The following is a 20,402-nucleotide window of genomic DNA, read 5'->3' as shown; positions in this document are numbered from 1 at the left end:
TTATGGTCACTGAATGAAAAAAATTCTTTCAAAGAGCAGGCTTCTTTGGCCCATAAATGACACAAACCTCAGAGAAGAAAATGTATCTGCTATCTTGCCACAAATAGCAACTATCAAGAAATAAATTCTATTTGTGGGCGATTTAAGACACGATCCATACTAAGACAATATTGCACATTTCATGTGTTTAAAACCAGCAACAGTGACTTAAAATACAATGGTAGTGAGATATACTAACTAGCTTTTTTATAAAATGAAGCTCTAGATCACTTAAAGTCAATAGTTAATTCAAATACTATGTAGACAATTATTTTTGATGGGAGTTATTAGTACCTAAGAAAATATTAACCATTGAGTTTATGACAATTAATTTTCATTGTCAACTTGACTACATTTAAAATCACCTAGGAGACACAACTTTGGGTATGTCTGCAAAGGCAGTTCTAGAGAGCTTTATTATTTTTTTTTTAAGAAAAATAAGGTTTATTTCAGGCTTACAGTAACTTTCAGAGCACCATTATGATCCATCCATATATGTGTTTCAAAGGTGGTTCCAGAAACCTCCCTCTTGCTGAACTCAGAAATTCAGCTCCCACAAGGCTGATTCCAAGGTCAAGTCACAGATTAAAGAAGAAGGTATTATATTACTATGGTCTTAAGCCTCATCCCTGGACTTAAACCGAAAACAGCAAACAACCCAACTCAGCTAACTTAACCATTTAACCAAGGTTTTACAATTTGGGGACACGCAAAGCAGGAACATTCTTAGAAGGATGCAAGTTCTGGGCAGGGATAGGAGTTGCTCTGTGGGAAGGTGGGGGTTAGAAGAGGCAGCAGTAGACATTCGTTTTCTTCTTCAACCATCCTCTCTGCCACCTGCATGTTCAGCTCACTATTCCTGACCCAGTCAGCCCCATAAGTGTGGGACTCCTTTCCACAAGTGCACCCGCCTACTGTCCAGCAGCATGACTATTCTCCTCCAACCATGCCCACACTTACCCCCCTCTTTACATGGACGGCACCCAAGAGGCCCTGTGCTGGGAAACCTGGCCCCATCACTGAGATGGTACCTTAAGGTTCAAAGGGCTACAATGGACCAGGTTCCATCACCCCAACCAAGACCCTCAGGCCTTTTCTCCCCTTTGAAGGAGTTGGACAGGGATACATAGTGGGGACACAGATACCAGTAATGAGGTCTAAGCCCTCCAAAACAGTCCCTATAAGTAAGAATCAGAACAACTAACAAAGTCCAAAACAATTTCCAGCACCATTCACTTCTTCCTCCAGACAACAGTCCAACCACCTTCCACTACATCCTCTTCCTTAGTAAGTCTGGGTGTCTGGTTGCGAGGATTCAGGCTGGGGTCAGACCCCATCCATAGCAGCCCCATCATTTGTAGCCGTGACAGGCAACTCCGTCACCTCCATCTCTTCCACGCTGTCCACGTCATCTTCATCCACATCACTCTCTCCGGCTGGCATCAGCGCAGTGGCTGTGATTTTGCACTTTTTTTTTGAGTGATGTGAGAGGTCATTTCCCTCAGAGCAGCACCATCACCCCTTTGGAAATGGCAGAACATGGTCTGCAGCTGCTGGCCCACCTGGGGCAGACTCCCACCTTCCACAACTGTATCAAACCCAGTGTTCATCAGCTCCCCGAGGAAGTCTTCCATCTCTTCTAGCTCCAAGTCAGCCTTGCCCATGAAGTTCTCCTCCACCGCACTCCCCAGCCACTTGGCCTTCTCCTTGCTGTGCACGCCGCGAATCGTTCTCCACAGCGAGCTGCAAAGCTGACCAAGCGTCCAGCGCGGCGCGGTCGCCAGCCCTGAACAACACGTGCCTGTCTTTTCGGGTGTCCGCCATCCTCCGGTGCAGATCACGTGACGCCCCGCCTGCCCCTCCAGAGAGCTTTAAACTATCACATCCTGAATGTGGAGGGGCAGCATGCCATGGGCTAAGGCTTTAGACTGAATAAAACAGAATAAAAGAAAAAAGAAGCTGAGCAACAGCATTCATCTCTCTGCTTTCTCACTTCAGATTCAATGTGATCAGTTGTCTCTTACTCCTGTTTCCATGTCTTCCCCGCCACAGAGAACTATACTCTCAACTAATAAGACAAAACAAGCCCTTCCCCGGTTCGAGGCTCCATTCCCCAGGACCCACGTTAGCCAGATGCACAAGGGGGCTCACGCGTCTGGAGTTCCTTTGCACTGGCTGGAGGCCCTGGTGCTCCCGTTCCTGCTCCTCCTCCCCTCCCCTCCCTCTCCCCCTCCCCTCCCCCTCTGTGTGTGTGTGTGTGTGTGTGTGTGTGTGTGTGTGTGTATCACTCTCCAATAAAAAAAAAAATAAACCAAAAAATAGTTGTTTAGATAAAAATAAGCCCTTTCTTCCTAAATTTGCTTTTTTTTTTTAGGGTACTTTGTCCCAGCAATGAGAAAGTAGCTAATACTAGGACGTGGGACCAATGGTGCAATGAATCTGACCATGTATGTGGTTCTTAGGCTTTTGGAACTGGTTTGTGGGAGAAATGTGGAGTTTGAAGCTGTGAGCTAGCAAAACCCTATAGTGCTGTAAACAGCTTAAAGGCAATTGTGGTGGGAGCTCAGAAATCTAGAACAGGAACAGGTATGTAGACAATAAAAACTGCTCATGAGGTTTCCGAGGTAAACAAGGCATTTATAGAGAACTGGAATAATGGCCACTCGTGCTGAATTGTGACAAAGAATTTGGCTGCATGCTGTCCATGTCCTAAAAACTTGTATGAGGCTGATTTCAAAAGTAGTGGGCTAATTTATTTGGTAGAGTAGATTTCAAGACTGTGTACATGCATGCAGTAGCACGGTTATTGACTCACTGCTCTTATCTATCTACAGTGTGACAGAGAGCAGCACACAGAGCAGAAAGGTGTGAAAATATGCAGTTTGATAAGAGGAGGAACACCATAAAATTTAAAGTTGTGGAAAGGAAGGGGTAGAAAAAGCAGCAGGAGATATGCCACAAATACATGAGTCAAAAAAGAAACAGAAATGAAAGAAGAAGAGTAAGAAGAATAAAAGCCTTGAGCTCTAGACTGGGACAATAGGAAAAATGTCCTGACAAGTTTCCATCACTGACCCCTCCATTACATGAACAAATTCATTTGAAAGGACAGAGCCTAAACTGAGTAAGCAGCTGAAGATATCCTTTACTTAAGAACAACCACCTAGGGAAGTGCTCTCCCAGGTTCAGACCCCAAGGTGCACAGAGACCACTACAGCTCCAGCAGAAAGGAGACAGAATGAATCTTGAGCTGGAAGCAGGACTGGCCAGTATTATCTTCCTGAATACAACAATAAGGGACCATGGAATTTGCAGAAAATCCCCAGGCCAGCAATGTATCCCAGAGTTAGAGTCCCTGCAAGGAGGCCCCAGGAGCCACTGCGTGAAGCTATAAAGGTAAAGCTGAAGTAGCAGTGCAAAACCCAAGATGTTCTAGAAGCCAGAATATGGGATGTCTGCTGTGGAAGGCTGAAAGCATGGAGGGAAGATGGCCCAAGAGAGATGGCACACATTCTGTAGGTAGAAGAGTTAGAGAAGGACTACCCCAAGGTTGTCAGATCCCAGATGGTGCCACCAATAATCCCAGATGCTGGACATGAAGTTACAGGGTTTAGTGTTCTCCCTGCTGATTTTTGGCCTTGATGTCATCCAATTTTTCCTTGATATGTCCCCATTTCATCTCTTTGGTATTGAAAATATTTATTCTGTTCCATTTTTTTATTGCATGTAAATTGTTTCATTGGTTTTATAGAAACTCACAGCTAAGAGTTTGAGCCTCAAAAGAGACTTGGGAGGTGGCTGGAGAGATTGCTTAGTGGTTAAGGCACTTGCCTACAAAGCCAAAGGACCTAGGATCAATTCCCCAGGACCCACGTAAGCCAGATACACAAGATGGTACATGTGTCTGGAGTTCATTAACAGTGGCTTGAGGCCCTGGCATGCTGATTCTCTCTCTCCTTCTGTCTGACTCTGTCTCTCTCAAATAAATCAATAAAAATAAATATTTTATTTTTAAAAATATATTTTTTTTGATTTATTTGAGAGCGACAGACAGAGAGAGAAAGAGGCAGAGAGAGAATGGGTGAGCCAGGGCCTCCAGCCACTGCAACCGAACTCCAGATGCATGTGCCCCCTTGTGCATCTGGCTAACGTGGGTCTTGGGGAATTGAGCCTCAAACTGGGGTCCTTAGGCTTCACAGGCAAGCACTTAACCATTAAGCCATCTCTCCAGCCCACAAATAAATATTTTAAAAAAGAGACTTTGGACTTGAAAATTTTTAACAATGTTGGAACAGTTAAGACATTGGACACTTTTAGAGAGGGATAAAATGCACTTGGAACTATGTGGTGAACATAGGCTACAAGGGACCAGGAATAGGAAGTACAGGTTTAAAGGTGATGCTTTGAGGGTGGATACGATGGTTAATCTTCATTGTCAACTTGACTAGGTTCAGAATCACCTATGAGACAAACTTCTGGGAGTGTCTGTGGAGGTACTTTCAGAGAGATGTAACTGAAGATGGAAGACCCACCCCCACATGCCAGTGACATCATATGAGGGGCTGAAATCCTAACTGAATAAAGTATTTTTAAAAATGTAAGAAGTAACCTGAGTATCAGCATTCATCTGTGAACAGCCGCCTCATGTTCCTGTGAAAATGCCTTCACCACCATGATGGACTACATACTCTTGTAGTAATTTGAGTGTAAAATGTCCCCCATAGCCTGTATTTGTGTTTAAGCCTCATATTTAATCCAAAGCTGGTAAAACCTTCTTAGAGGAGGTATGTTGATGAAGGTGAGGCTTGGCGTGTACTAACACAGCTCAGCTTGCTGCACTTAGCTCATTCCCTCTGCTTCATTTCTGAAGATGTAATGAAGATGTGATGCCTGACTGTCTGCTCCAGTCATGCTTTCACCATGATGAAAATTCCCTTTGAAACCATAATGAGTAAATAAAACCTTTCCTTGTAATAGCAATGAGAAGGTAATGCTACAGGAAATTGTTACTGAGAAGTGAGCACATTGCTGCAACTGACCTGACCATATTGTTTTTTAGTCTTTTGGAACTGGTTTGTCAAATGAATGTGGAAAGATTTGGAACTTTGGACTAGAGAAGCTTTACAATACTATAAGAAGGGCTTGCTGGGCGTGGTGGCGCACGCCTTTAATCCCAGCACTTGGGAGGCAGAGGTAGGAGGATTGCCATGAGTTCGAGGCCACCCTGAGAATACAGAGTGAATTCCAGGTCAGCCTGAGCTAGAGTGAAACCCTACCTCGAAAAAAAAAAAAAAAAAAAAAAAGCCTATAAGAAGGGCTTAATTAGCCATTCTGGTGAGAGCTTGACCAAAATGCAGAGAGAAGTGTGGACGGGAGAGGCTCAGCTTGTGTGGTTTCAAAGGGTAAAAAATGACTTTATTATGAACTGTGATAGAGGCAGTTCATGTGACATTCTGGCAAAGAAGCTGGCTTCAGAATTCTGTCTGTGTCCTGAGAACTTGAGCAAAGTTGAATTTTAAAAGTAAGTTTGGTGAAGGAAAATGCAGAGTAGAAGGATATGAAAAATATAAAGTTTGTAAACAAGTTCAGATCTCAGGCTCAGAGACAGAAGCTACTTCAACTGCAATTGTTTAAGAGATTATCACCATGAGAAGTGCCAGCTGCTCTGTACTGGGACAGTAGAAGAAGTGGTATTCTTTTGAAAGGGGTGCTTGAGAAAAACATTTGCATATCCTGCTCCTCAATATCAGGCTTTATTTATCCTGGGGGTGAGGGGGGCGCTGGCAGCATCATTCCTCTGGAACTAGGTTTGAGAACATGAAGATATAGGAAATAGAGGATCATAGAGATGTGATCGTTCTGTGGAGCCACTGTGAGGCTGGTAGGGTAAGGCAGGCTTGAAGTCTCTACATTGACAACCTATGAATTCATTGTGTGTAAGTGGGGAGTTGAACCATGGGGTGCAGTGGATACTCCAGGATTTTGAATGCTTCAGGACTATGATATAGCTGCCAAGGAAAGCTGGTGAATCAGGATGGATTCTGCCTGGGAATCAGAGTTGTCCAAGCTTTTTGTAGCCCATAGGATTTCATCATGAGTCCTTAATGCCAGACATGGAGCTGAAGTATTGATGATTTCCCTGCTGGGCTTTGATCTTATATTGGTCCAATCTTTCTTTGCTATAGCCCCCATTACTTCTTTTTGGGAAGGGAATGTGTACTCTGTGCCATTGTGTGTTGGAAGTATATAGCTTGTCTTTTGACCTTACAGGATGCACAGTTAAGAGACTGTCTTTAGACTCAGATGGGACTTTGGACTTTTAAACAGTGTTGGAGTTGGTAAAGACTATATGAACTTTCAAAGTTGGACTGGATACGTTTTATATCATGGTATAGCCATGAGCCTATGTTGGCCAGGGGCAGAATGTGGTGGTTTGAATGTAAAATGTCCTCCATAGCGTTGTGTGTTTGTAAGCAAGCCTCATACTTAATTCACAGCTGGTGAAATCTTTGAGTTTGGAGACTTGCTGGAGGAGATGTGTTGCTGGTAGCAGGTCTTCATATTATAGTTATAGCCCATCACTGTGCTTGCTATGCACAGAGCTTTCCCTCTCTGTTCTCTCCCTGCTACTATGGAGATATGATGCCTCACTGTCTGCTCCTACCATGCTTCCCATGCCATTATAAAATGGCCTCTCAAAACTATAAGCTGGAAATAAGCCCTTTCCTCCCACAAGCTGCTTCTGGTCAGGTGTTTTGCCCTAGAAACAAGAAGGTAACTACTATACTTCCTAAACTGTCAGTCAAAATAACTATCCTTCTTTTCTTCCTTTCTTTCTCCTGTCCATCCATTCATTCCTTCTTCCTTCTTAAGTTGCTTTTGTGAACTATTTTGTCATAGTCACAAGAAAAGTAACTAGCATAGGATTTTAAAAATTATTTATCTGAGACAAGGACAGAGAGAGAGAGAGAGAGAGAGGGAGAGGAAGAGAGAGAGAGAGAGGGAGAGAGAGAGAGAATATGAATGGGTGTGCCAGGGCCTCTAGTCACTACAAATAAACTCCAGACACATGTGCCACCTATTGCATCTGGCTTTACATGGGTACTGGGGAATCAAACCTGGGTTCTTTGGCTTTGCCAGCAAATGCCTTACCTGCTAAGCCATCACTCCAGCCTTAGCATAGTTTTTTTATAAACCTAAAAGTCCCAACATGATTTTTTTTTTCTCCAAGGTTGGGTTGCACACTAGACCAGGCTGAGCTAGAATTCTCTATGTAGTCTCAGAGTGGCCTCAAACTCTTGGGGGTTCTCCTAACTCTGCCTCCTGAGTGCTAGGATTAAAGGTGTGTGCCACCAGGCCCAGCCCAACATGGTTATTCTACTAATTTCTTTTTTACTTAAAATATTTGGTTATTTAATAACTGAAACAATTTGTATAATCTGTAATATAGCAGATCCCTCATTTATCAGGAATTCTCTCTTTTAGGAATTAATTTGTCTTTTATTTCATAATCAAAAGATTAGTTCTAATGAAAGAATTATCTGAAAAGTAACGATAAAATCAGGGATGGTGCAGTGGACAAGGCTGACCTCTGAGTTAGAAGACTGCATATAGATTTATAATATACCTCCAGAACTTCTCAGATGGGGATGCAGCCCATAACTACAAGTATAAGAACTCAGTCTGAAATACAGTTGAGCTTTCATTTGCTGGTGGAAAAATCTTGGCATGAACTATTTGGAAAGGAAAACTAATCTTCTGTGTGTCACTTGGTGAAAAGAGCAGAGGAAAGAGACAGAGAGCAGAGACTGGTCCCTGCCTGAATTAGTGATTTTTTGTCTCAATCACTTATATTGGGTAAAATGAGGATGGTAATTACACTTGTCACCAGAAAATGTGAGCATTGCCCTTCGAATTCTGTGGCAATGCCTGCACTACGTAACTGCAATAGATGCAAAACTAATATGTTCCGGAAATGACATTTTGCAATCCCAATATATAAAGCTACAAAACTGGCTGAAGATATTAAATGTATTTCCAACCTATAAAAGTGAAAGCTTTGCTAACTTAAAAAAATGGGGATAGCCTTTAATATACACGAATGGTAAATGCAGAAAGCATTTTTATAAGATCCAAATCATTGCCTTCAGATTTTCAGAAACCACATCTGACACTAAAATGCATGCTTCCACTTGAATGCTTAACTAATGTCCAGAGTGTACTTTTAACGTGCAAAGTGGGATTGCTAAGTTTTAAAATCTAACTTAAAGAGACCACTGTGAGATTCAGTGAGCTAACTGTGATGGTTAATCTGGTCAACTTGATGTGATTTAGAGACATACTTCTGGGTATGTCTGTGAGGACATTTCCAGCGAGGTTTTGGGCATGGGCTGGAGTCCCAGAATGAACAGAGAAGGGAAAGGGAATGAAACCCCAGCGTTCCTACTTTGCCTCCTGATTGCTGCAATGGGAGCAATTGCCTCAAGTCTTGTCACTAAGCCTTTCCCATCATGATGGACTTTCCCCTCAAACCATGAGTCAAAACAAACCCGCCCTCCCTCCATTCTTCCTTCCTTTCTCCTTTTCTATTTAAGTTACTGTTGTCAGGCATTTTATCACAGCGATAAGAAAAGTAACTAATATAGTAATGTAGTGAAATCCACACCTGCATAAGGTCATCAACATGACAGTTTCTTACCATGTTCTGAAGCAGGAAGCCAAGCCTGGTCCCCAGATTCTTGTCTTCAAAGTGCTTTTCCAAGCTGTAGGTTGAGTCCAAAGCCGCCTACACACCTTCCTTCTGCAGTGTATTAATATCCCTTATTAATCCTTATTAACCCTTCTCTCATAATGATTTTTTTTTACCCAGCTAACTTCATGATCCCTTTAAAAAATGATGCAGGTGTACTCAATAGAGTGTAGATGTACATGTTTACTATTACTCGTGAGAATATTAAGCTAAGGGACGCCTGTAGAAAATTTAGATTAGTAAGACAAAGCACGGTTGGTTTAGAATACAAGGGCACCAGTCCTGAGTTCTCTTATGTGATGTCGCTCTTTATCACGACTAAAGTCTATTCCCAACTTCGGGTTCTTTGTGTAATAACATCTAATCTGATGTCAACACACCCCCGTCAGATTTATCTAGAGCCCTTGTTATAAGTGGAATTCCAGAACTCCACCTGTGGCTTGTGGCTGAAGTAGAACCGTGAGGGGAGGGCGGGAGGGGGGGGTGTCCCTGGAATGTGTTGAGGTTAGCTCTCCCAGGAACTCTGCAGCCCAGCGCACTTCAGAAGCTCTCATGGTTCTACACTTGGTGTCCTCTGGTGTAGTCCTCTGAGAGCTGTTCCGATGAGGTCCTCCCATCCTGCAGACCTGCCTCTGCGTGGGCATCTGCGTCCTACCAGATGCCCCTGGAGATTGTCTCGCCAGAGGCTTCGGAAGCTTTGGAGAAGCTTCGGGGCCTGCATACCTGGGCCACACCTACAGAGTCTCCTGTGTTTATTCTGGGGGTGCGGCTGGAGCAAAGGGCCCTTACAAGTGATCTTTCTGTCACCGCAGCACCTGGGTGTTAGGCGCTCATCACCTGAGTTACACTGGCTTTTGGGGGCGAGGCTCCCCTGGGACCGTAAAGCCTGCTCGGATACGCGGCGGCGCTTCTTAGGGGACCACGGGCGCCGGAGAGAAGCTCCACCACAGAGCTTCAGGTGTTCCAAAACTAAGGTTGGACGGAGACTTCCCGCACCGAGGGGCCGGCGGGCCGGGCACAGCGCGGGGCAAAGGCTGGGGGCGGTGTGCCCGCCCGGGCCCTCGCCCCGCCCCGCCCTTCCGTGACGTGCCGCAGCGGCCCGCGGACATGCGCAGTGGGCCCCGCGCGCCGCGCGCCGCTCCGCCTCGGCGCTGTCATTCTCGGCCGCCGCCAGTGCGGACTGCGGAGCCTCCCCGCGGGCTCTCCCTCCCTCCCGCCGGCCCGGCGCGCGCGGCGATGTGACGGCTCCCCCGGGACCGCCCGGCGCCGGTGCCGCGCGTCCCCGTCGCTTGTGCCGCGGGGCTCGGTGCAGTCGAACCGCCCGCGAGCCGCGGACCCGAGTCGCAGCCGGGGCTCGAGTCGCAGCCGCCCGTCGCGCGCTGGCAGCCGCCGCGGCGCTCGCTCCCTCGCTCGCTCGCTCGGCGCCCGGAGCCTCGGAGCCGCCCGCCCGCCCGCCCGCCCGCTCGCCCGCCCGGTGCGCTGGAGAGAGCGCTGCGCCCCGCACGGCGGAGCCGAGCCCCGGCGACCGTCCTGCGCCCGCTGTCTCCGGCCCCTGCGGGAGGGAGAGCCGGGCTGCGCGCGGAGCTCTGGCCGCGCTCCTCGGAGCGCCGAACCCCCTCCGCGAGACCCTGGCCTGCTGCGCCCCAGTAAGTTGACTTAGTTTGCGAAGTTGCCGGGAGCCGTGGGAAGAACAGGTTCCTTTTCCATCCCCGTGGTGGCACGCCGAGGTGACCGGCTCCCGTTAGCAGCGTGAGGAGGGGGACCCTAGGCTGCAGAGGAGGAGACGTGGAGGGCACCGGAGGGGCTCGGGGCTGGCTGGAGTCCTGGGCTGGCTCCAGCCTCTGCCAACGCGCCGGTTGGAAGGAAATGTGCTAGGAGAGGACAGGTGCTCCGAGGGGACTTGGCCAGCTGCTAATTGCACGCGCCGAGCTCCTGGACTCGGTTGGGATGCGGTGAGGGGGCGTCCCCCACCTCTGTCCGGTGGGGGCTCTCCTGGGCTGCCCTGGAGGACCCGCACCGCTGCGGGAAGCTGAAACATTCTGGCTCTGGCCTGCAGGCTTCCCCGCATCCCGCTGGATTCTTTCCCCCTAAGCAGAAGTTACCCGCGTTCGCACAATTGGAGCCTAGTCCTTTAGGAAAAGACAACTTAGATGTCAGCTGAGTGTTTGTGCTGTAAGGCATAGAAAACGAGTAACACGCTCTGTGCGTGTGATTTCATAAGCTTACGGAATGTGGGAACCCAAAAGCTGGCCCTTGGGTTGCGCTGCACCTCTTATGTAAGCCTCTCTCCTGGCTGGGTTACTACCTCTGCAGCGGCTGCAGCCTGTGCCTCCCTCTCTCTCTCCATTTGTTTAAAGTCCAGCCTGAACCGTATGTGGTAAAAAGCTGACATGATATAGCGGCTTGAGCTCAGAAACAGAGCACACTGTTCAAATTGGAGTGGGTGCTCCTAATACGGAGCATGGGAGGAAGAAGCCAGTATATTTTTCAAGGCAGCTCAAGGAATTAGACACATAAATCATGTTTTAAAATAGCATGCATTGTGCGGAGAGCGTGCACAGGACCCCCATTTGAACACATTCCCTTTGTTTTAGAAAAAGTGGAAATTGTTCATGCCAGACAATTGTTGAGTCTGAAAGTTAAGGGCACGCATGGGCTTAATTATCGCAGTAAACAAAGAGCATGATTTATAGGTAGCCGCAGTGTCCTACTTTGAAGGATAGAAATCTTTAACCTTTCTTTCGCCACTCTCCCCTACCGCTTTCTTTTAAGCAGAGGAATTGATTATCATCATTGATGTTTAATAGTTAAGTTGATTAAATTTTTAAGAGGAGTCCTTTGAAATACCATACAGCCCTGCTGGGTGACTGCTAGGCACTGAGTGTTAGAAATAAGTGGGGGGGGGGCGCTATTTGGAGTGTTGAACATAGAAGGCATTAGATTTACCACGTAGATCACATTACAACTTACTGCCCATAGATATGTATGTATTTGTAGAGAGAGAGAAATATGTACTGAGAAAAATATATAAGCGAATTCAGATTTGAAATAATTGTTAAGTTCAAAACTCAGGAGTGTGTGTTAATGTAAGATTTCTGTACATAATCTTTAGAGCGAGGCATGTGTTTAATTATGGTATTTGAATGTATAAAACAACATGAATGAGCTAATTATAAGTGCACAACTTAAAATGTGATTATTTTAAGAATTCTAAGAAATAAAAAAATTATGTCACAAGTTGATATTAGCCTACACATTGTAGTTTGTGAGAATATCCAATGCTGCTCTCTCTAAGAGATTACAGACAAGCAAGGGTGGGCTCTAAAATGTGCTGACCCAACCTGCACTATCCTGTCACACAAAGGACAGTCTAGGGATTCAGGCTCCAGAGGCTGGTGCCGTCTGTGACTCTGGACAAATTACCTAAACTCAGTGCCTCAATGTCTCCACCTGTTAAATGGGGATAACAATAATAGCTACCTCACTGGGTTGTGGTGAGGATTAAGTAGTTCCCCACACATGAAGGCATTAAGCCAGTGGGGAAAAAATGATGGTGGTGACATTGAACAGCTATTGCCGGAGCTCTGCAGTTCACCTGTGAAATAGGAGAAAGGGTGTCAACACAGATTGGCCACATCCTAGAGACTGGTGGATGCTTGACTTAACTGTCTAACTTCTGCACTGCTGAGCTTAGCGGTAGGTAGCTTTAGGTAGCTTCACTTCCATGCTAGGGAGGAGGAAACTAAGGTTGAGTGACAATAAGTTGTAGAAATCATAGATGGCATTTTAGACACGTCTGCTGGAAACGGTGTTCTTTTGACTCTGCTGCCTCAACTTGCAAGCAAAATAGGCTCATTATTATCCTCAATTTATCCACAAGGCAGTTTAGGCTTCAAGACGAAAGTATGAAAAGTGCTAAAAGCACTGGCAACCCAGTACTCCATGGCAGGGAGCTGTTGTTATCACCATAATTGCTGTTAAATACCTGGCCCTGTTTCATGCCTGCCTTAGTGTAGGCAGGATACCAGTGAGTTTTCCCCTTCACTTGGAACTGGATTCTGTTGTTTCTTGCTTCCCTTTTTGTACACTGAGAGTCAGAAAGAAAACTTGGTGTGGCCTTACACTTCACACTAGAGGTTTATGCTCTGTTGTGTCTCCTGCCTGCACATGCAGCTGCAGTGGTTCACCAGTAGCAATAAATAATAGGTCCACCAAACAGCATCGTCCCTGAATCCCTGAGCATGGACCAGTGTCTGCTAGAGACTGCCCATCAGGCAGAGAGCAAGGCCTCACATTTTGCCTCATATACCAGAATGTTACGAAATGGAAATCATTTCTCTGTTGTAGTGATGGCACACTTCCTTTCAGCCTTAGTACCAGAGTTACAGGAAGCAGTTGGGTGGTGGGGAGTGGCTCCTTGTGAGAAGTCTTGGTTCAAGGTCTCCATAGTCCATTGCACTTCTCACCCAAGTTTCAGAATCTGAGTGATTGAGAGACCTGGTCCTTTTGTTACGTTTTAGGATCATCTAGACAATATATTGCTCTGGCCTTTGGTCATCTTTATGTTCTAGATATTAAAATCCAATTGCTGTAGAAGGTACCTAGGCAACAGACTGCCCCCAGATGGATTTAATGTTTAATGAAACTTCCTAGCTATGTCTTCCACAGAAAGGTACTTCAAGCCAAATGTTCAATGTCAGCTTTCTTTTTTTATGTCAACACTCCCCAGAAGCGAGGTGCCTGTAGGCAGCTTCTCTGAGCCTGGGGACACAATACCACAATTGCAATGTGCCAGATAGAGCCCTTGCCACCAACTGAGTCATCTCACATCTCTTTGAACTATCTTCTCCAGCGACCTTTAGAACACACACTCCCCTTGCCTCAGTTAGCAGCTCTATTTCAGCTGCTCCTGTGTTCTAGGCTTTCCTGCCACAAACCTCTCACTTGTGGATGTCTATAACTTTAGCTAAGTCTATGATTTCCTGTTAACTAAATCTTCACAGTTTGCATATGGTTGTTTTATTTTATTTCCTATCTGTGTATTTAGAGGCTTATCTATTGTCACTTTTAAATCTACAATTAATGCTGACATCTTTTTTTTTTTTTTTGGCTGTCAGAGATCCATGTACAAAAAATTTTTTAATAGGATGTAAGTAAATGAAGTTCATTTACACTCCTCACTCACTTTTACTGTTTTGAATTGCCACATTGAGTTTGGAGGGCTTAGAGCTGATAATTCCTTTTTTAACCTGTGTATGTGGTGAGGTGTGTGTATTGTGCATGCACATGGGTGTGCAGATGCATGTGTCCCGTGCACCTGCTTGGGGAGGCCAGAGGAGAATGTTGGATGTCCTTCTCTTTATACCCACTTAAGTGTTTCCTGGATTCCAAGTCTCTCAGGGAACCCAGAGCTGCTGTTTTCAGTTAGACTGGCTGACCAGTGAGCCCCAGTGATTCTCCAGTCTTCACTCCCCATGGCCAGCTGTGTACATGGTACTGGAGAATCCAACTCGGGGTGAGTCGAGCCCTCTCAGTCCCTTATGCTTGTGCAATAAGCAGCTTGTTCCCTGCTGAACCTTCTCCTTGGCCCCGAGAGCTGAGATTTCTGTTCATCTTCCCTCAGGCCTTTACAGGTTTCTTGTTGTACAGGCAAGTAGTTCATATCCAGCATGACAGAACTGTGCCTTCAGCTGCAGAGCTGAAGAGAACAGGGTGGCTTTGAGGAAAGTGAGCCCTGAGCATGATCCATCTGACCATATTTCTAGTCCTTTCCAGTTGTCCCTCTGATAAGCATTGGAGGAGCCAGCTGAGAACATTGCCTTGCCGAGAACATTGCCTTGCCAACGACATTACACACAGTTATTTCCCTCAACTCGTCCAGTAACCTTGTGTGGCAGTTCCTATACTGTACTCATTTGCAGAAACAGAACCCAAGGCCTAGAAAGGTCAGAGCATTTGTACAAAATCACATTAGAGTGTTTCATAAATAAAAGTAAAGGTCAGAGCTTTTTGGTTCTCCTTATAGATCATTCTCCTGCCTCTAGTTTTTGAATCTTCATAATGAATTATACTGTATGGGTGTGCTGTTTTAAGCTTTTCAGAACCTTCCGATCCATAGCCGGAATTGGCTATATAAAAATTATCATCTGTATGTGTGTATGGAGGAGGAGCTTAAGCTTAATCCACGCCAGCTCTCAGAAACCACAGTTTGTGAAACAGGAACATGAAGGCTTCGATGGGGAGCCTTGTCCCTTTATCTGTGTTTGGGGTCACATGCTCGCTTCATTCTCTTTACAGAAAGAAGTGAAGAGGCCTGAGATTTTTCTCAGATGAGTTTTTAAGAAAAAGTTTATTTGAATCTAAAACGTATGAACAGTGAATTGTCATTCTACCACAGCATCATCTATCATTCACAGTGAGACTCTGGTACTTAAAGGGAGGCTCAAATATGCCATCTCTAAGTAAGAACATCACATCCAATCTTCTACATATGCATTATAGTCTTTCAGACTCCAGTCCAGATGAGAGCCAGAGAGAAGAGAGACAGCCACCTTGCCATAGTTTCAAAACCCTTTTCCTGAATTTGCCATTCACCTTTCTCCTCTCTCTCTCTCTCTCTCTCTCTCTCTCTCTCAGAGTTAGTGTGTGTGTGTGTGTGTGTGTGTGTGTGTGTGTGCGTGTGTATGTGTATGTGTGTATACACATATGTGTACTAGGTTGCTGGATGTCAAACCCATACCCTGCAAGCACTCTACCATTGGGTTGTTTCCCAGCCCTATTTTTTTCTTTCTTTCTTTTTTAAATTTCACACTGGAGCCAGTATTTGCTCAGCTTGAATTAAAAAGTAACTATTATTGTCATAATATTTTGGCATATTGTTGATGGCTCCTCTATCCCCACACTTTGCTAGAGGACTGAACAATTTTCAAACTGGTGATAAAAAACTTATTTTAAAACTTAATTTTCTCAATGTAAACTGCTCACTGAAGAGGAATAGGAAATTTGACCTGATAGGGAAGCCTGTACTAACATACTTCACACTGGAAAGGACATGAACTTTATGGAATGGGTTTTTATTTTTGAGGCAAGCCCAACAGATTGGCTTTTTTTTTTTTAATGTGAGAGAGTAACAACGAGAGCAAGAGTGAGAGAGAGAGAAAGAATTGACATGCCAGGGCCTCCAGCCACTGCAGTTGAACTCTAGACATGTGCCACCTTGCACACTTGTGTCACCTTGTGCATCTGGCTTACACAGGAACTGGAGAGTTGAACCTGAGTCCTTGGGCTTTGCAGGCAAGCACCTTAACTGCTAAGCTATCTCTCCAGTCATGGAGTGGGTTTTTAATTGGTCACAGGCAGGTATATTCCTTCCTCTCCAGTTTCACAGGTCTCTAGCTGGCCCAATCTAACATCTCATCCCTTCATCTGCAAGTGATCAGCTTCACCTCATTTCCTCCAGGTACTGTAAGGTGTGACTAGATCAGCATTGCTGTCACCTGCCATCTTGCTGAGTGTGCTGCAGAGCTGCATATGTAAGCTTTTCTGTGAGTTTATTTTCCAAGCAATGAAGGATGATCAGGTTACCCCTTAGGCATCTAGCTTCACTGTACTTATCACTCTATCTGTTCTTGTTAGGGTAACTTCACCCTTTACCCACGCTTTGTCCCCCTAGTTTTATTGAACATGCTGAAGCTATTGGGAAACATGTTATGGTAACATCTGTTGTAAGTCAGAGGCAACCACACAGTGCAATAACTTTTTATTATTTAAAAGGTCATTTAGTAACATAGCTGTGCCCAAGAGTACCACACCCTCTGCCTTCAGCATCTGGAAACTGCACCCAGAGTGATCTTATTTGTTTTACCCAACATCTAACAAGAATCATGATGCTAGAGGGATGACTCAGTAGTTAAAGGCCCTTGCTTTCAAATCCTGATGCCACAGATTTGATTCTCCAGTGCCCACATAAAACCGGACCCAGAAAGTGGTGTATGTGTCTGGAGGTTTTGTTGCAGTGGCAGGAGACCCTGGCATACTCATTCCCTCTCTCTTATTCTCTATTCTTTCTCTGTTTGCAAATAGATACATAAATAAATAAATAATGAAAATGGTGAACCTTTAATTCACTCATCCAGTCAATAGCAGTATGGCTGTTTGAGTCACAGTTAGAGTGATACTCATTTATACATTCGCCAGACATATTGGGAGATGACGAGGCAACAATCACAGAAAAATACTTCTTTGTGGACCCTCAGGAATCTCTATCTTATAAGGAAAAGGAGGCACTGAACAGCCAAGCCCAAGAGACATTGGCTATATTAAAGAACCCCCCAGGAGCATGGCTTTCTCTTAGGAAGTAGTACTTAGTCTGAGCCTGGAAAAGTAAAGGGGTACCATGTGGTAGGGAGGTGAGAGTTAGCTACAACCAATCACTAAATAGAAAGGATAGGGAATAAGTGTAATGAGGACACCAAACCAGTGTGTTGTGGGATAGCTGTTCCGTTAGTGTGGTTTCAAGCCCACTATCACTGAGCTACATCCCCAGCCCTCTTTTCACTTTTTGAGATGTTATTTATAAGTATCTTAGGCTGGCCTTGAAGTTGATGTGTAGTTCAATCAGGACTTGAATGCGTGATCCTTCTGCCTCAGCCTCCTGATGGCACACCTGAGCCACCAGGCCAGGCTAAACTGTTCTTTAGAATACTCATCTAAGTGTATAACACAGAACAGATTAGGTTGGGACAGAAAGGTAGAGCCATAAAAAAGAGCTGTTGAATGCAAGTGCAGACTTAACTTCTGAATTCAGACTGGTAAGGATGCAGACATTTTGGGGAGGCAGAGAATCAAGGAGGGAATGGTCACTCTAAGGACTCTCTGGAGTGTGGCTTGGGTACTTGAAGAGGTGGAAGTGCCATTGGTGACAACATTGAATTCAGAGGATGGGGCACCCCACAGAGGAACGTGACAAGCTTTGGTTTTGGTTTTATGCAGTGTGAGGCACCAGAAAGGTGTCAGGGGCTGGAGCTAACATTGATGTTGTGCAGCCTGTGGGTCTGGAATTTAAGACAGCCGCTGAGCAGGATATGTAGGGTTGCCCACACTCTGTGTATTTGAAATGCTTGTTGAGGTTGCAGTCTGCCTGGGAGAAAATGTGGAATTAAACAAGATGAGGCCAAGGTGGCACAAAAGAAGGAAAGGAGATGGAAGAGAAAGATGAAGTAAAAGAAGTCTGACACTAAGTGGCAGAAGCCAGAGGCAACACTGAATGAGGTGCTTAGTGGAGCGGGAGCTTGAGCAACGAAAGAATGAAACAGAAAGGCACGGCAGAGAGTAGCGTGTCCTTTCCTTGCATGAATGTGCACAAGTGATGGTGGCCATCCATAAACGTGAAGACTTACTCCTTTTTGTTTTTTTGTTTATCAAGGTAGGGTCTCACTCTAGCTCAGGCTGACCTGGAATTCACTATGTAGTCTCAGGATGGCCTTGAACTCATGGCAATCCTCCTACCTCTACCTCCCGAGTGCTGGGATTAGAGGCGTGTGCTACCATGCCCGGCATGAAGACTTATTCTTTAAAGGTGTATGGAGATAAGGCTCTGGGAACAAATGAAATCACTTATAAAGCGTAATTTTGGATCTCAAGTTTTTTGGGGTAGATTTGTTATTTCTTCTTCCCCTCTCTCTCATGAACAGCAAAGAATGGGGGCCTGGTGTATGTGTGGGGGGGGAGGGGGTTGAATCAATTATCACTTTCTTGGTGCATGAAGTACTTGGTTCTCCAAAGCAGGCATATCTCAGTGTACCCATGAATAAGCACATGGAATAGGAAAATGATAAATGTCTCTCTTGACAGTTTACAAAACTCAGCTTTTATTATGGTCATGGTTGGCATCTTGGTATCTTTGTACCAGCCCATTCAAAGTTTACTAATTTGTCTGGCTCATTGGATTAGCTGAGGTATGCTGGGTATCATATCATGGTTTTTATTTGTTTCATTAAGACAGACCTCATTAATTTATAGACAACTTGGAGTATTTAGTAACCATGAAAATAATTGATATGTGTTTTAGTTGCTATTATACATCTCAGTCTTCAAATGTTTTGTGCTTTTATTTTCACTTAAAGATAGAATTCCTCAAGCCGGGCATGGTGACACACGCCTTTAATTCCCAGTACTTGGGAGACAGAGATAGGAGGATTGCCATGAGTTTGAGACCACCCTAAGACTACATAGTGAATTCCAGGTCAGCCTGAGATAGAGTGAAGCCCTATCTCAAAACAAAACAAAACAAAAAAGATAGAATTCTTTCCCATATCAGTTACTTTTCTAATTGCTGTGACCATGTACCTGACAAAAGCAACTTAAAGAAAGAAGGGTTTATTTTTGCTTACAATTTAAGAAGGGGTACATTCCATCATGGTAGGGAAAACATGGCAGCAGGAATGTGGTCCATACTCAGGAAGGGAGGCTGGGCTGTACCTGCCCCAGTGACTCAATTTCTCCAGCAAGGCTTCATCTTTTTAAAAAATGTTCTTTTCTTTAGCTTTCTTTATTTATTTGAGAGCGACAGACAGAGAAAAAGACAGAGAGAGAGAGAGAGAGAGAGAGAGAGAGTGGGAGAGAGAGAATGGGTGTGCTAGGGCCTCCAGCCACTGCAAACAAACTCCAGATGCACGTGACACCTTGTGCATCTGGCTTACATGGGTCCTGGGGAATCAAATCTAGGTCCTTTGGCTTTGCAGGCAAGTTCCTTAACCACTAAGCCATCTTCCAGCCCAGCTTCATCTTTTAAAAGTTGTACAGGCTTCCAAACGAATACCACCAGCTGGTAACCAAGTGTTCAAAGACATGAATTTAGGAGTGAAATTTTGCATTAAAAAATAAGGCTCCCATTATAAAGACTGGTAACTTGTGATACAGAGTACAGACGATTTGGGGAGGCCTAGCTGTTAAGTCATGCAGTTCATAGGCCCCAAAATGAAGAGTTCTGACTTTAGAATCTGAAGACCATCCCATCATATTTCCGGTATCTTTGTGGTTAGCTACTAAAGGGAGTAGACTGATTGAGAGATGTTATAGTTAGTCTGCTCAAAGCAGCACAGGAGAGACTGTTGGTGACAGTTTCTATATTTCATGGGCAAGTTATTTATGCAAAATATATGTGACTAATTAGACTGAGAATAAATAAGGGTATTCTACAAAATGGACATGTTATCGTTTTATGATCTTTTCTTGGTGCTTCATTTATTTTTAAAAAGCATCTACCTTAAAAAAAACTAGATTCAAGCCGGGCGGGTGGTGCACGCCTTTAATCCCAGCACTCGGGAGGCAGAGATAGGATTGCCATGAGTTCAAGGCCACCCTGAGATGACAGAGTTAATTCCAGGTCAGCCTGGACCAGAGTGAGACCCTACCTCGAAAAACCAAAAAAAAAAAAAAAAAACAAAACAAACAAACAAACAACAAAAAAAACTAGATTCAAGGGCTGCAGAGATGGCTTAGCGGTTAAGCGCTTGCCTGTGAAGCCTAAGGACCCCGGTTCAAAGCTTGATTTCCTAGGACCCATATTAGCCAGATGCACAAGGGGGCGCATGTGTCTGAAGTTCGTTTGCAG

At 44.9% G+C, this 20,402-nt stretch overlaps 1 protein-coding gene and 1 pseudogene across 2 annotated transcripts in view; one reads left to right on the top strand and one right to left on the bottom strand.

The window, feature by feature from the left end:
* Nucleotides 1-424: 424 nt before the first annotated feature.
* Nucleotides 425-9,815, bottom strand: LOC123458760 (annotated as a pseudogene).
* A 534-nt stretch (nucleotides 9,816-10,349) lies between these two features.
* The window catches only part of Pag1 (phosphoprotein membrane anchor with glycosphingolipid microdomains 1), a 162,248-nt gene continuing 152,195 nt past the window's right edge, over nucleotides 10,350-20,402 (top strand). For both annotated transcript variants that reach the window (XM_045142999.1, XM_045143000.1), the window contains exon 1: nucleotides 10,350-10,434. The gene's annotated coding sequence lies outside the window, so the exon portion shown is untranslated. The remainder of the gene's footprint in view (nucleotides 10,435-20,402) is intronic.

Source organism: Jaculus jaculus, chromosome 2, assembly GCF_020740685.1.
Source record: "Jaculus jaculus isolate mJacJac1 chromosome 2, mJacJac1.mat.Y.cur, whole genome shotgun sequence".
NCBI classification, from domain to species: domain Eukaryota; kingdom Metazoa; phylum Chordata; class Mammalia; order Rodentia; family Dipodidae; genus Jaculus; species Jaculus jaculus.
The sequence above is the reverse complement of the archived record's forward strand: the minus strand, read 5'-3'. Positions and strand labels throughout refer to the sequence as shown.